Genomic DNA, 16708 nt, shown 5'->3' on the forward strand with positions numbered 1-16708 from the left:
AGGCGAGATCTACTGGTGATCTGCTCTCCTACTGCACCCATCTTTGGTCATCCTCTCTTAGGGATTATGGGGAAACTTTCGTCGTGGCCCTCGACATCTCCAAAGCATTTGGCAGGGTATGGTACAAGTCATTGCTTTCTAAACTTCCCTTCTATGATTTCTCTGCCCCACTTTGTTTTCTAATCTCTAGCTTCCTTGAGAACCGATCCGTGTCAGTAGTGGTGACCCACAGGGTTCTGTTCTTTCACCTACTCTCTTCCTTCATTTTATCAATGATTTATTTCACACTACAACTAATTCTATCCATTCTTACGCTGATGATTCTACTCTTCACTTTTCTTCACATTTTCCCCTAACTCTCAAACGAGATCCGTTTTGTTACCTTAACTTTTACTTTTATTTTAACATCAAAATTTAAATAATTTCTTTACCTGTGTGTGTCTAGGGGCTTTTTAGTTGAAATAATTTCGTTATAATACCTTGTAAAACTCACGCTAAATTACGTAACACGTGATAATCTGTTTGTAATGTAAACTTTTCTAATTTTTACGCTAGGTTTAGTTATACAGCATTACTTGGCTTAATTGAATAGTAGATACCACACTCATGGTTGACATACCATTACCCAACCCAGTATAAGTATCGTTGAGGGGGTTAGTTGCCTGACAAACTAGGTGTTTACTGTGGATGAGACTTGATTATATTGGATGAAGATTCCAGGCAGAATGTATACCTCTGCCATTGAGAAGTTTGGCGGTATTTTAGGAGCAGTGTGTAAGAGACAAACTACAGGCAGAGTCTTTTTTTCAGTATATAAGTAGGCAGTGTGGCCGGTAATGCACTTGACTGCCTTTACTTCACCATTTGTAAAGTTAGGTACCCATTCACAGTTAGGTGGACTGGGTGGGGAGCCCCAAGTCCACCTCTCTGTGAATAGGAAGGTACCAGCGATACTTAGGACAAAGGGTGACAGTTATAATTATCCACTCGGGCATGGCAACTCTCAGTAGTATTAAATACCGAAAATGAAAGTTGGATTAAAATAAAAGTCATAACCAATGTATAATAATTAATTATTGTCGTGAACCTTGGAATTTTGTGGAATACGATTGTCTTGCCCAATTTATCTACCCTGTCTGCGTTAAAAGTAAAATTATGAATGTGATACTTTACAGAACAACAAGCTGGCTAAGTCACGGTAGGGAACAGCGTGAACGATGGTGAATGTATAGTGGTGTGTGTGTGTGAAGGTTACCTGGTATGTGAAGTAAGAACGTTCTTCAGCTTCGCCTCTACGCTTTCATACCACTTCATGCTTACTCAAATACAATGATTCATTTAACTAAACACATATATTATACTCAATGAAAAAGGTTACTATCGACTATTTCATGTAATTATATATTCACCATGCAGATTATAATAGCCAAGATAATTGCAAACTTTCACAGAGGTGGAAACTCAGGTAATTCTGGCTCCGCCCTCCAGCTTATAAACAAGGCGTGCCTCTAAGAAATGGCCCAGTTTAGTTCTGTCGCTGCTAGTTTGTACATTTCAGGTGAGGAACCCAAGAATATGTCTTACTGGAAACGTTGACAACCTGCGCGGAAGTTTGTAGTTGTGTCTCTTCCAGTTCGTATATATTCCAGGTGAGACACTCAAGAAATATGTTCCTGCAGGTACCGAGAACTTGTCTAACGCACAGGACTTATACCTTGTAATGAACAGTCGTGCAACAGTATCGCCAAAGAGTTGTGTTATCAGATAATATGTTGAAAGTTATGAATTTCTAATAATTATCTAAGTTTTCCTGATATACGAATAATTGCTATTAATGACAGCTCTCAATAGTTACTCAAATATAAGGGGTTTCGACTTTATGTCCTCCGTGCACAAGAGATCCCCAGAGACGACTTATTGACTATGAACCTTTGCACCAATACTCTACCACCTCCCAGATATGATTCTCTCTCTCCTTTTTTTATATTAAGATTGCTTAAAATATTTACTCAAGTGGACGGTTTAGCATGGGATACCGACGAATTACTCAATGTTAATTCTGATAAGCGTTTCAGTTTAACATCATTCATCTGTGATTTATAATACTGACAGACATAAAAGCGATAATAAAAGATTAACCGCACATCATCAGTAACCCAGAAACGTGCAGATTCAGGTGTGTACAGTATAGATACAGAAAGCTTCAAGTGGTGACTGTACCAACTACAGTAGTACGTACTGGGCCTGATACAGTACTCCATCATCAAGTATTCCCAAATGATCGGAATGTTTGACTGCAGGAAACAGACCCGTTACTTCCCGTTGTTTATGAAACTTTACTGTTGGGGGGGTGGGGGTGTTCTCGGCGTCCTACCTGGCCCGCTCTCACTGTACTGGCCATCTGGTGGTCATTACCGTCTACCCTATCATTCAGGGATCACAACTTTCAGTTTCTACATACTTTCTTCCTTTTCTCACTTCCTTCTTCTTTTTATTGTTTTTTGGCTTAATATTAACGTCTTTGTTCCTCCTCGTATAAACTTGTTGAATCAATCTCTGTTTTAAGCACACGTTTCTGTTTTGTGGAAGAGACACAGGACAATGGTTCACCTGCCTGAAAGGTTTCCTACAGTGTTCCCCGCGATGTTGTTGTACCCAAGACAATAACACTAAGTAGAGACGGTCTACACACAGAACATGAAGATTGTGACTACTGCAGCGGCACAACGAGGAAAACTAATTCAAAATTTAATTCCAAGGTAATTATTGGTTTTTCTAACATAAGCGAACCAAAAAACCTAACCAAAATTAGAGTAGATTATTTTTTAAAGCTTGACGAGGTTAGAACGATACATATTGTACCTTATAATTAAGAACATAAGAAAATAAGGAGTCTGCAATTAGCCGGTTGGCCTGTGCCTGGCCGCTCCTGTCGAGAGTTTCAACCACTCTATATCGCTCATGACTCTATCTAGCCTCCTTTTAAAACTTTCCAGCGTCCCAGCACTTAATACAAAGTTGCTAAGCTTGTTCCACTCGTCCACCACCCTATTTGTGAACCAGTTCCTTCCTATCTCCCTCCTAAACCTAAACTTATCCAACTTGAATCCGTTGCTCCGAGTCCTATCCTGCTCGGATATTATAAGAACTTTATCTATGTCCCCTTTATTGATTCCTTTCACCCACTTAAATAATTCTATCATATCTCCCCGCACTCTTCGTCTTTCTAGGGAATGCAAGTTAAGTTTCTTTAGCCTATCCTGATATGGAAGGCTTCTAAGTCCCGGAATCAGTTTTGTCATTCTTCGCTGCACCGACTCTAGTGAATTGATATCCATTCTATAATAAGGGCACCAGAACTGAACCGCATAATCGAGGTGCGGCCTGACTAGCGCAAGATATAGTTGCAATAAGACCTCTGCACTCTTATTACTTACACTTCTATATATAAAACCCAATACTCTGTTTGCCTTATTTCGAACATTGACGCACTGTTTTCTAGGCCGTAGGTCCGGGCTTACAAGTACCCCTAGGTCTCTTTCACAAGTCGACCTCTCTAGATGATAATGTGTCACGCGCAGTGTATAGGCTGATGTACTGTATACCTATTGACACCATCATAAAAATTAGCCAAAATGTGCAACTCTTTCTAAACTTTTTTTTATTCGTATTTTTTAGTTAAGTTTCATCTCTTTCACCTCCGTCTACTGTTTAGTTGTGGCGTCTGACTCTGTGTAGGTAAACACTTGCTCTAGTAACGCATATTTTTGATGACACTTCACACGAACATGGATCACACGTACACGATGGGGTTCAAAGGTCAAATATAACAATGGGCAGATTATGTATACCTTTGTGTTTTCTGTTTACCTCTCCTAATTAGCCTTCCACCAGGTTAAACTATTTTATTTCGAACATCGTGGATCAATTTATATAACAGTAAAGCTTATTGGTAAAAAATGCTACTATAGACATTTGTGGTTTGTCTTAGTCATAATGTTCTTGGTTATTTATTATCTTGTACTGCACCAGTCAGTACCACAACGAATAATGTAGTGGCTTTAACAATAAGTATTTTAATCTGTGTTGGTATATAACATAATCTGTCCAGTGCTTGTCCAGGTATCGCTTTAATGTCATTATGTTCGGAGATGTGACCACTTGTTCAGGTAAGCTGTTTCACACGTTCACTCTGTCTAAGCTTTGTTGTTGCGAATATCGTAAACAGCTTCAATATCTACCATCTAGTATCATATTTTTGTGGCCTCGATATTAACAGGTTTCCTCACGTCATCTTCAACACCTCGATCACATCTCGACGTATTCTGCAGTTCACCCTCAATGGCAGCTTTTCCTTCCTAGACAAGATTCATATCTGAAGTTTTTCATCTCAGGTACCAATTTCTCGATGTGTATTTCTATATTTTTCAATTGCTTGGACGTCTTTCATATTTCAATAATACCAAAGTGCATCGGAATACTCTCAAACGTAGAAGGAACATGTTTAAGTTTGTTTGTAGCTAAGTAAGAGAGTGAGAGTTAGCGCATGTCCATCATCAGGTTAGGTTAGGATTTTGTCTTTGCAAACTTGATTTCTTGATAAGTTAAATTTACTGTTAACATATCAGAGCCAGACCCATGTCCTTCTCTGTCCCTTTTAACAGTTAGCTTAATGTACTTTGTGACTTTTTATTCTTCTCCTGTCAATAGTCGTAGGTCCAGTCACTCCAGAATACTTCAACATTACCTCGATTTTTTTTTCATGCACCAATAATGAAATCCAATAGTATAGTATTTTAATCCTGTCATACCATAATTATTGAGTTCATCTTCCTGGAGCTGATGAGAAACCACCGAGTACTTCAAGATGACTTTAAATGTAACATGACTTCTGTAGATATGTTTGATAACACTTGGAATCCATTATACGAATCCCATGTGATAAGGAAAGTCTTGGTGTTAGGACTCTAAACGTCTTTATCAGCTACGAACCAGACTCTTGATGGATTTGTCCTTCCCTACCTTATTCATCAATCGTCATTAGTTATTTTCATATATGTTCTTCTTTAGTAGTGTTCTAAACATATTTGGTTAGTTGTGGTTCTAAGCGTTTTGATCAGTTACAGGTATAAACAGTCAACATGTGGTAATGGGCAGCCTATGGGTGAGGTTCTTATGTCGGTAGCGTTCTTGAAGAAGTTTAACTTACAGGTCGTTCCTTAGTGAATTATCGTGTGTGTGTGTGTGTGTGTGTGTGTGTGTGTGTGTGTGTGTGACAACAGAAGATGGAAGTTATACATCCTGATTATTAAATTCGAGGTCAGTCAATCATTTTGCCTCCCACTTCCTTCTACCCTTCCAAATTATTATATATCACATGGAAGCAACACGACAACAGCTGTTTAGTGTCAAATATATGAGAAATAATACCCGGTGTAATGACGTGAAGGGTCGTTATCTAAGAAGCATTATCTTAGCTCCTTTAGGTATGATATCGTAACCCTTTGAATGCGATTAACTTTCCCTTCAGTATTATGATGTTACAATCACTAGGGTTAAGGCATCGTACACAAGGGCTAACTTTATAAGCGGAAGCCCTCATCGAAATTGTGTCAAGTCTTAAAATTATCTTATGAGCGTATCTATAAACGTGTTGATCTATGTGTTTATATGTGAGGACGCGCTTGTGTGAGTAAACATCAGTATAAGAAAGTGATGGAAAAGGTCAAGGAAAAGGGAGCAGCAGGGAGTCATTACCACCTGTGGGGATGTTGTGCCAGACATTGGACTTTATGGCCACAGTCTTGCGGTATCCCCATTACCCTCACAAATTTCTCTCATTCTATATTCTGACGCAAATTTGATATTTTATTGCTTTATTATTACAGTCTGGTGACGAAACTTTCGGAATAAATATCCATCTCTTAGAGTCGTTTCCTCACTACCATACTACTACGTTAGGATAGGTTAGGTTAGGTTAGGTTACGTTACGTTACGTTAAAACTTAAAATCTTCTACTTGTATTTTCTTTACATTTATCTTCATGATTAGTTGAGTTCTCAAACCTGTTCGACCCCCCCCTCAAAAAAAGACGGTAATACTAATAAAATCACCCACATGATGCACTCACATTCTCGTTAAATCATTAGTATTTCTAAAATGTGGGTTTTATATATGTCTTATGTATGTAAAGTTGATTTATTTGAAGATAATAGGCTGTGGTCGCCAACCCTCAGATATGAGGATGGTACACTGATTGCTTGAAGTCTGCAATAATTCAGTCTCCTTCCTCTTGCATCTGCTTTTTTGATAATTCTTGAATATTTGATAATTCTTGATAATTCCATTACAGCTAAATGCTTGCTGTTTATAAGCTGTTTTATAACCAAATATTTTTTCCCTCGAACATAGTGATAATTCAGGTGTGTCAGTCTTCAGTATTATTTCAAAGTTTGTCCGAAAGTTATCTCACATAGAGTAAGTGTCAATGTTTAGATCTGACCACAAATCTATATTTTACACTTTGCATTCCACAAAGTAAATAGGATATGCTGCTCTACTTTTGTCGAAACTCCAAAAAAAAAATCCATTGATGACACAGATATTCAATTAAATTCGTCCTAATGCCATCGTTTAGGAGGGGAGGGGAGGGACCTAACCTAACCTAACCTAACCTAACTGAAGAACTATCGGAAATATGATAGAAGTATTTAAGTGGGTGAAAGGAATCAATAAAGGGGATATAGATTAAAGTTCTTATAATATCCGAGCAGGATAGGACTCGAAGCAACGGATTCAAGTTGGATAAGTTTAGGTTTAGGAGGGAGAAAGGAAGAAACTGGTTCACAAATCGGGTGGTGGACGAGTGGAACAAGCTTAGCAACTTTGTAGTAAGTGCTGGAACTCTGGAAAGTTTCAAAAGGAGGCTAGATAGATTCATGGATGATAGAGAGTGGTAGTAACTCTCGACAGGAGCTGCCATGCACAGGCCAACCGACCTATTGCAGACCCCTTATTTTCTTATGTTCTTATGTTCTTATGAAAGTAATACCTTTAGTAGACTAGATCAACAGTAACTTTTTATTTCTGATTTTGTTTATTTTTGGATATTAACCTACAGCAATCTTCGCCAAAGGCAGACAAATAAAAATTATTATGAGGTGTCGAGCGAGTGGCTTGAGGCGGGAGGACGTGATGGAGGAGGGAAGACACGGTGACGGCGGGGAGGAGAAAGGGAAGAGTTAGTCAGGCTGACAGATGGTGGTGGAGGGGAGGTTGTTGAGGTAGAGAGGGTGAAGGCAGGTAGGAAAAGGTTTAATGATTGAGGGAAGAAGGGCAATGTTTTGGTGTAGTTAGGAGGTACAGCAGTAGAGGAGGTGAGCACGTGTGATGTTGACTATTGTTCTATAACACAATTCTTGTCACACAGCTGTTATGTTGTGGATAAGTTACGAAATCAGTGATTCATATTACTTTCTTAACATCCACCTGAGGACGTTAAACAACACATGTTAGCAAGATATAATTGCATGCGATTATTTACTTCTGTGTACAATGTGCATCGTTTGTTTATGTCCAGCGGTAATTTTTTTTCTACATGTTAAAATTTGTTTCTTGTTTGGTAACCTGTGTATTTTTATCATCAGTAGTGATCGATTATTTTGGTTCTATTAGTAAATGAGAGAGTGTGTGTAATGGAGCATTATATAGAGCTGCTGGCGCAACTCAGCACGAATTGAAACCTTGAAAAAGTTCACGTCTCGATGATAACTGGAGGTGTGTCTACTTTATCAGGTGACTTACATCCAGGTGTTCCACTGATGACTCCCTCGTTCCATCCTCCCATATCCCATCGTGATCTTGTGAGTGTCACGTTCTTTTCTTTCATCTTTCATATTTCGCTAAATTGACCGATAATTCACAGGAGATAAAAGATTAATAGCGAGGATCCCACTAAGAAAATATTTATTCTATAATCTTACCTGCGTTGACCTGATTATACTTCACGTTATTTTGATGCATCAAATGTTACTTACGTATATATATAAGGAGATTTCGAGTAAGGGAACAGTTCAGTTTGTTTTCAGTTCCAGAAAATGAAATTCAGATCGAGAAATTAAGATTTTTTAAGATTTAGTTTCATAAGTTAACATTTCGTTTCAGAAGTTAAGACTCAGTTATGTGGAGTAAACACCCTCATGGAAGGTGGTGACGAGTCTGTCGTTTTGGTGAGTGGTGTGTTATGTGGGGGAGGAGGGAGGGGCAGCTTACCTGTTTCACTGTCTTATGTTTGTACATTTTTATTCATAAATATTGACCATACACAACATATCACGTGAACCGTCTTGCAGTCGCTAATAGATATTTCCAACAAACCCAGATTGATTATGTTCAGCTGCACTCTTAAAAGTTTATATATTCAAGTCTCATGCAGTTGCAATTATGATAATACTGCCCCTGGACAGTTATTAAACATAATGTGCATAAATTATAGCTTGTTCTTCTCTACGGCAATAATTTGTCAACATATTGGAGCATGACTGGCATTTGTAATCTTTGTAACGACTTGAAAAAAAAAACTTAGAAATTATGCATATGATGCTATTAACATTCCTTTGTAGGTGGTGAGCCATTCACTGGTGTCGAGTGTGTGCTTCACTCACTAATGACGCATGTGGTTTCAAATACTCCCTTTCCTTTCACTTTTCACAGAAAACAGTCGGGAAGGAGCTGAAACAAGCAAAAACACTCCACACACACACACCTAGATCTTTGTAGCCTTACTTTACAGCTCGCCGTGGTGACAGAGACTATACGGTTGACAATATTATTAGCACTCACACAACATGCCAACCCAGACCTCTCACAGTCTGCTGGCGGACCTACTGTAGTGTGTTGTGGTCACTTTGAGCCAGTCATGCCGTATGTTTCCCGCCTTCCTTCAACTTCAACATACTGTGGATTATTACCTTATGGAATGTGTGTGTGTGTGTGTGTGTGTGTGTGTGTGTGTGTGTGTGTGGAGTGTTTCTGCTCCTTCCCGACGTTTTCCACACTTTTTTACTTTTTTTTTAACGAGTTTGTTTTTCTTGATCTTTCTCACCCACGATAAAAGAAGGAGTGGAGGAAAAATATATACTGTAGATACTATACATAAGAAATCACACTTTTAGTCAGTTTCTTATACTGTATTTGTTGGTGATTTTGTAGAGATGAACGAATAGTATGATATATTATGGAGATCTTCAACAAACTCGGCCCAGCATAAGGCAGTAAGAACTTTATGTTGATGTAATGCACAGAAACAACAGGTAAAATAGGCCCCTTTACCTCATGATATGGAGCTGGGTACCTAAGTCATTTAATTTTCGTTATAATCTGTTGTAACTTGTTCTGTCTACCGTAAGATGTGAACAAAATTTATGGTTTTAAGCGACGGCAGGACAAACTCTCTCTATAGATGATAATGAATTTATAATGAATGATCTGCACAAGACGTCAATCCCTTTACAAAACAGAAATTTCAGGTAATTTCTTATCATTTAAGGATATTTACTTTTACTGCCAGTGAAGGTGTTAAGTGTGTGGGTTCAGTTCCTCTTAGTGTTAGTCAGTGTCAAACCGAACAGTCTACTGTTTTTGTTATAATAATTAGAGTTCAGTAACCGTACACAACATCATGATCTGTTTAGTCACTGAATGAGGTTTTCTCCAGCAGGCGCAGACAGTAGACCGGGCCAGCCAGTGTTCAAAGTGACCTACAGCCAATGGCAAAGACACACGCGAAAATGCAGGATTTTTTTTCCCAAGATGAACAACGATACCATTAACGATCCTTCTGTTAACTTACAATTTCATTGAGTATTGTATGATATGATATTTCTGTTCATCCTGAATATAAAATGCGACGCTCGGAAAGATGGGTTACACAGAGGAGAAGGAACTGGTTTCGTGTCATCTACAGAGGTCACTACTGCAGGGCGTCTCTTGCCACGCTTCATCTAGTGACAAAAAAAATTCTGCATATTTTATTTTTTATTTCGTGATGGCGCCAGGTGATCAACGACTTAGTATGGAGTGTTGCTGTCTCCTGAAGTCCACAACATTTCCAACATTCAAACATTTGCAGAATGTACAATATCCCACATCCACTGAGATATAACTATGTGGTTCCATATCAAAGTAAATATAACCTAAGTCACCCATGTTAGCTAGATGTGCTGCCAGAGACAATAAATCAACGAAATTCTGTGGCAGGTGATCAAAGTCACCACTCCAAAAGTTTTCTAGATGTCCTTATCAACCCCAATATATCATAAGCTATAAATTCCTAATATCTCTCTTGTGACTCTTGCACCTTAGCGCACTTCTTCCCGTGTGTTGATATCAGTAACTAATCCCCTCTCCTCCCCATTGCGGCAACCTGTGCAAGCGAAACGGACCGGATTCGATCCGGCGGGGTGAGATTATGGGCAAGTTTCTTTACGCCATTTGCCTCTGTCTACCCAGCATTAACTGGGGACCTGGATGTTAATCGAATTGCGGATCATGTTCGGTGCCTGGTTAGCCGATGCAGTTGGAGAGTTGTCCGGTTTTCTCGGACTATTTCTTGACACTGGGCCATGCAGCTCGTTAACTCAGGGTGTGGCTGTTGTGTTGGCGACAGCTTCTACACCTTAAACAAATTCACGCCTAGGTGGCCCTAAGGACGGTCATCCTCGTTACAAGAGGGTCAACCATTATTGAACAATCCCCAACGCTCTCCTGTAACACACGGCCCTGGTGTTGACCGCTCTCTTACCAACGAGTAATATTATGTAATATCTTCCCAACGATTTCATCATGTTAATATAGTTCCTTTTTTACAATATATTTAAAGCTAATCAAAAACAATTGATATTTAACCTATATTTTTTTCTTTCTCCTCTACCATCACAGTTGTCATAAACACTAAAGTTAACCCCACATATTTGACCTCCTGTATATAATACTGCTCAGAAAACCATTACTTGAGGGACGATGTGGAGGAGTGACAATGTGGAGGAGTAACAGTGTGGAGTGACAGTGTGGAGGAGTAACAGTGTAGAGGATTAACAGTGTGGAGGAGTAACAGTGTGGAGTGATAGTGTGGAGTGACAGTGGAGAGTGACAGTGTGAAGGATTGACAGTGGAGTGACAGTGTGGAGGATTGACAGTGGAGTGACAGTGTGGAGGAGTGACAGTGTGGAGGATTGACAGTGTGGGGGAGTAACAGTGCAGAGGAATGACAGTGTGGAGAAGTGACAGTGTGGGAGGAGTGGAAGTGTTGAGTGACAGTGGAGCGACAGTGTGGATGGTGTGACAGTGTGGAGGTGACAGTGTGGGTGACAGTATTGGGGACAGTGTGGAGGGTGACAATATGGAGTGACGTGTGGAGGATTAAATATGGGTGACAGTGGAGGAGTGACAGGTGTAGAGATGTCAGTGTTGGGTGACAGTGTGGAGTGATAGTGTGGAGGTGACAATGTGGACGAGTGAGAGTGTGGAGGTGACAGTGTAAAGGGTGACAGTGTGGGAGGGACAGTGTAGAGGTGACAGTGTGGAGGTGGCAGTGTAGAAGTGACAGTGTGGAGGAGTGACAGTGTTGGAGTGACAGTGTGGAGGTGACAGTCTAGAGGGTGACAGTGTGGGTTAGGGTGAGTGTGGAAGTGACAGTGTGGGGTGACAGTGTAGGGGTGACAGTGTGGAGATGACAGTGTAGAGGAGCTAGTGTGGAGGGTGACAGTGTGGAGGAGTGACAATGTGGAGGGTGGGCAGTGTGGAGGTGACAGTGTAGAGGAGCGACAGTGTGGAGGTGACAGTGTTCAGTGACGGTGGAGGAGGTGACAGTCTAGGGAGTGACAGTCTAGAGGTGACAGTCTAGAGGTGACAGTGTGCAGGAGTGACAATGTGCAGAAGTGACAGTGTGCAGGAGTGACTGTGGAGGAGTGACAGTGTGGAGTAGTGACAGTGGAGAGCAGCGACAGTATTGAGTGACTGTGGAGGGACAGTGTGGAGGGTGACAATATGGAGGACAGTGTGGGAGGAGTGACAATATGGAGGACAGTGTGGAGGAGTGACAGTGTGAGGGGAGGACAGTGTTGAGGACAGGTGGGAGGATAGTGTGGAGGAGGACAATGTGGAGGAGGACAGGGAGGAGTGACAGGTAAAGGGAGGACAGGGAGAGGCAGATGAGTGACAGTGGAGAGGACAGTGTTAGGGACAGTGTGTGGAGTTAGGGAGGACAGTGTAGAGGAGTGACAGTGTGGAGGAGGACAGTGTGGAGGAGGACAGTGTGGAGTTAGGGAGTGACAGTGTTGAGGAGGACAGTGTGGAGGAGTGACAGTGTGGAGGAGGGTAGTCTAGAGGAGTGACAGTGTGGAGGAGGACAGTGTGGGAGCAGTGCGGGGAGGGACAGTATAGTGACAGTGTGGGAGGAGGACAAATGGAGGACAGTGTGGGAGGAGTGACAGTGTGGAGGATAGTGTGGGAGGGTGTGGAGGAGGACAATGGAAGAGTGACAGGTGGGGAGGAGTGACAGGGAAGAGTGAGAGGAAGGACAGTGTAGGAGAGTGGACAGTGTGGAGGAGTGGCAGTGTAGAGGGAGTGACAGTGTTAAGTGACAGTGGAGGGAGTGACAGTCTAGAGGAGGACAGTGTGGAGTTAGGGAGGAGAGGTAGAGGAGGACAGTGTGGGAGAGTGACAGTGGAGTTAGGAGGACAGTGTAGAGGATTGATAGTGGAGGAATGGCAGTCTAGAGGAGGACATTGTGGGAGTTAGGAGGACAGTGTGGAGGAGGACAGGTGGAGAGTGACAGTGATGAGTGACAGTTTGGAGGAGGACAATGTGGGAGGAGGACAGTGTGGAGGAGTGACAGTTTAGGAGGAGGACAGTGGAGGAGTGACAATGTGGAGGAGGAGAGTGTGGGAGGAGTGACAGTGTAGAGGAGCGACAGTGTGGAGGAGTGACAATGTGGGAGGAGTGATAGTGTGAAGGAGTAACAGTGTAGAGGAGTGACAGTGTGGAGGAGTGACACTGTGGGAGGAGGACAGTGTGGAGGAGTGACAGTGTGTTGAGTGAGAGTTTGGAGGAGGGACAGTGTGGAGGGAGGACAGTGTGGAGGGTGGGGAGTGACAGTGTAGAGGAGCAATAGTGTTAAGTGACAGTGTGGATGTGTGACAGTGTGGAGGAGTGACAGTGTGGTAGAGTGACATTCCTAATAGATAATGAGTCAGATACTTTTTATATATATATATATATATATATATATATATATATATATATATATATATATATATATATATATATATATATATATATATACTGTATATGCTCATAACCACAAGTAAAAGAAGAAAACACGAAGTTCTAAGGCTTCATGTAATTACATCTTCAGGAGTACAGACTAAGGAGAAGTACAAAACAAGGTGAATATATACAGAGGAGGGTGAGATCAGGTCCACAATGGTCAGTATTAGGCCTATAGTCAGGGAGGGAGAAGTGATAAATGGGTGTAGAAATAAGCAAAGCATTGAATAGCTACTTATCAAGTCACAGAAGAAATTTGCGATGAAATTCCAGAGGTAGAACTGATATTTAAGGGAAAGGAAGAAGAGAAATTAAAGAATATCACTATCAGAAAAGAGGATGTTCTTGAAAAGATAAATAAACTAAAGAAAAACAAAATCCGGGCCGGATGAAATTTTCCTCGAGTCTTGAAAGAGTAGGAACAGATTAGCGGACCCTCGTAAACTTATTTACAAAATCATTAGACACTGAGTTGTGCCAAGACCTGGAACAGGCAAATGTAGTACCCATATTCAAAAAGGGAGACAGAGCATCAGCGTCAAATTACCGTCAGTAGTGGGGAAATTTCTTGAATCAATTATAGCAGATAGCATCCGATCGCAACTAGAGAAAAGCAAATTAATCTACGACTCTCAACATGGGTTTACAAAGGGAAAATCTTGTCTGACAAATCTGCTAAAGTTTTTTAGGAAAGTCTTCGAGGTAGTAGATAATGACAAAAATTACGATGTTATTTACTTAGACTTTAGCAAAGCATTTGACAGAGTACCGCATCAGAGGCTTCTGAGAAAATTAAGGCTTGATGGTATCGAGGGAAAAGTTTAAATTGGATAAAATCATGTCACCGATAGAACGCAGAGGGTCAGCGTAGATGGTGTTAAATCTGAGTGGGGCCGTGTAACCAGTGGGGTTCCCCAGGGTCAGTACTAGGCCGACTCTTGTTCATAATCTACATAAACGATCTAGATACTGGGATCAGCAGTGACATAAGCAATTTTGCGGATGACACCAAAATAGGGCGGCAAATTAATTCAGGCAGGATGCAAATGCATTACAGGAGGATCTAAATAAACTGAAGGGGTGGTGTGAAAATGGCAAATGAAATTCAACACCAGCAAGTGCAGCGTACTTAATATTGGAAGAACAAATACTTATAATGTATACAGCCTTAACAACATCAACCTAGAGAAGTCGACTTGTGAAAGAGACCTAGGGTTACTTCGGACCTACGGCCTAGAAAACAGTGCGTTAATGTTCGAAATAAAGCAAACAGAGAATTGGTTTATATTTAGAAGTGTAAGTAACAAGAGTGCAGAGGTCTTATTGCAACTATATCTTTACACTAGTCAGGCCACACCGATTATGCAGTTCATTTCCCCTATTATAGAATGGATATAAATTCACTAGAGTCGGTGCAGCGAAGAATGACAAAAATGATTCCGGATTTAGAACCTTCCATATCAGGATAGGCAAAGAAACTTAACTTATACCCCTAGAAAGACGAAGAGTGCGGGAGATATGATAGATGTATTTAAGTGGGTGAAAGGAATCAATAAAGGATATAGATAAAGTTCTTATAATATCCGAGCAGGATAGGACTCGAGCAACGGATTCGTTGGATAAGTTTAGGTTTAGGAGGGAGATAGGATGAAATTGGTTCACAAATAGGGTGGTGGACGAGTGGAACAAGCTTAGCAACTTTGTTGTAAGTGCTGGAACTCTGGAAAGTTTCAAAAGGAGGCTAGATAGATTCATGGATGATAGAGAGTGGTAGTAACTCTCGACAGGAGCTGCCATGCACAGGCCTACCGGCCTATTGCAGACTCCTTATTTTCTTATGTTCTTATGTTCTTATGTAATGACCCTACTAATCATTAAAAAGCCCCGCAACGGTCGGTAGTCAGGTCAGAGGGTAAGGTGACCCAATAGGGTGTGTCATAATGGAGGCGAATTTTTTTTTTTGAAAATCGGCCCATGGTATTAATGATATAGTTCTATGTGCAGAATCATGTGATATCTTCAGATTTAGAAAAGCTGCATTTTGCTGTGGCAAATTTTAACCTTGGAAATCTTATGAAAATTCAGTATTCCCACCCTTTTACCAACACTACTGTTAGCTTATATTTAAAAGTAAAGTAAATGTATCAGGTTAATTTATTAGGATGAAAATGATCCAGAATAGTGAAACGAATGATCTTGACACATTTATTAAATTTAATATTCCTTTTAGGAAAACAAAATCATCAAATACAAACCGGTTTTACTTCATTGGTTTTAATCTCGTGTGTTGCTGCACACCATGAGGAATATGTCTTTTCTTGCTTCTGTTTCTACCATCACCTCCTGCTGACCACACCTGAGCTCGGATGTAGCCTTCCTCTCCTGGCCAGGCCACGCATCAGCCTTCTGCTTTTCGTACACAATGCAGCTCTTATACTCTGGTGTGCGAGGGCCAGCAGGACATGTACGGGGTTGTCCAGGAAAAGCTCTGACTTGAACACATTGGTGAGGCTGCAGGTAAGAGTGGGGCTCACTGCCAGCCTGATGTTATCCAGATTCATGAGATCAGTGAGGGTCTGGCACCTAGATTGACTTCAGGAGTCTTCCTGACCCTTGAAGGAATCGTCACCAACTGATTCGTCATGCCCAGATCCTCTCATATAAGTCTCATATATCCAGATCTTTTGACTGCCACTTTCTCTCCTCCTCATCCCATTGCAGAGCATTGTCTGCAGAACTGGCCTCGGGATGAGTACGCCTCAGGAAGATTCCCCACAGTCACCCATAATCTGAACAACCTTCCTTGGCTGACTGGGAGTCGCTTGGAAGAGAACATGCCTCGGACCTTCGGAGAACGATGACTTCTGATCTGGTGTTGAACCAATTTGGCAAGTAGACACTCACGATGAATTGATTGGCCAAGTCTCAGGTTGTGAAGCTGGTTCCCTTTCAGTTTATATGACCCAAATTCTGCAGAACCTTAGAGTTTGCCAGATGTACCTTAAATGTAGAATAATCTTACCTGCAGGTAAGCAAGTCTATCAGTACAATTCCAGTTTCATAAGCACTGCAAATCATGTAACCATAGTACTGGTCAGTACTCAGGTCGTCAATGACAGTATGTGCAAGCTCAACGAGTGGAGGGCCAACTGTGATTTTTCAGCTCGATTTATTTTCTAACTCAGTGGCAGAGTCCAAGCATCTTGCCAAGAGGACCAGACCATCTGTTGTTTGAAAGAGTCTTGCCATCCAGCTCCTGGATCAGATGTTCGAGTGGCAACTCGTTGGTGTGGAGGTCACAAACAATCCAGCATCTCAGCTTCCTCCTAATCTTCCGCTACTCTTATCCACTGCATGACCCCTTGCCACCCTTGTGTTCGTG

The 16708-nt window shown here is 41.2% G+C and overlaps 1 protein-coding gene across 2 annotated transcripts in view; it reads left to right on the forward strand.

Moving 5' to 3' along the window:
* The first annotated feature begins 1523 nt into the window (after positions 1-1523).
* The window catches only part of LOC121879825, a 33748-nt gene continuing 18563 nt past the window's right edge, over positions 1524-16708 (forward strand). The window contains exon 1 of one of the 2 annotated variants that reach the window (XM_042386622.1): positions 1524-1558. The gene's annotated coding sequence lies outside the window, so the exon portion shown is untranslated. Of the gene's footprint in view, positions 1650-16708 lie in introns of both variants that reach the window. The other variant, XM_042386621.1, reaches the window with a different exon arrangement.

Source organism: Homarus americanus, unplaced genomic scaffold, assembly GCF_018991925.1.
Source record: "Homarus americanus isolate GMGI-L3 unplaced genomic scaffold, GMGI_Hamer_2.0 scaffold50400, whole genome shotgun sequence".
Classification (NCBI taxonomy): domain Eukaryota; kingdom Metazoa; phylum Arthropoda; class Malacostraca; order Decapoda; family Nephropidae; genus Homarus; species Homarus americanus.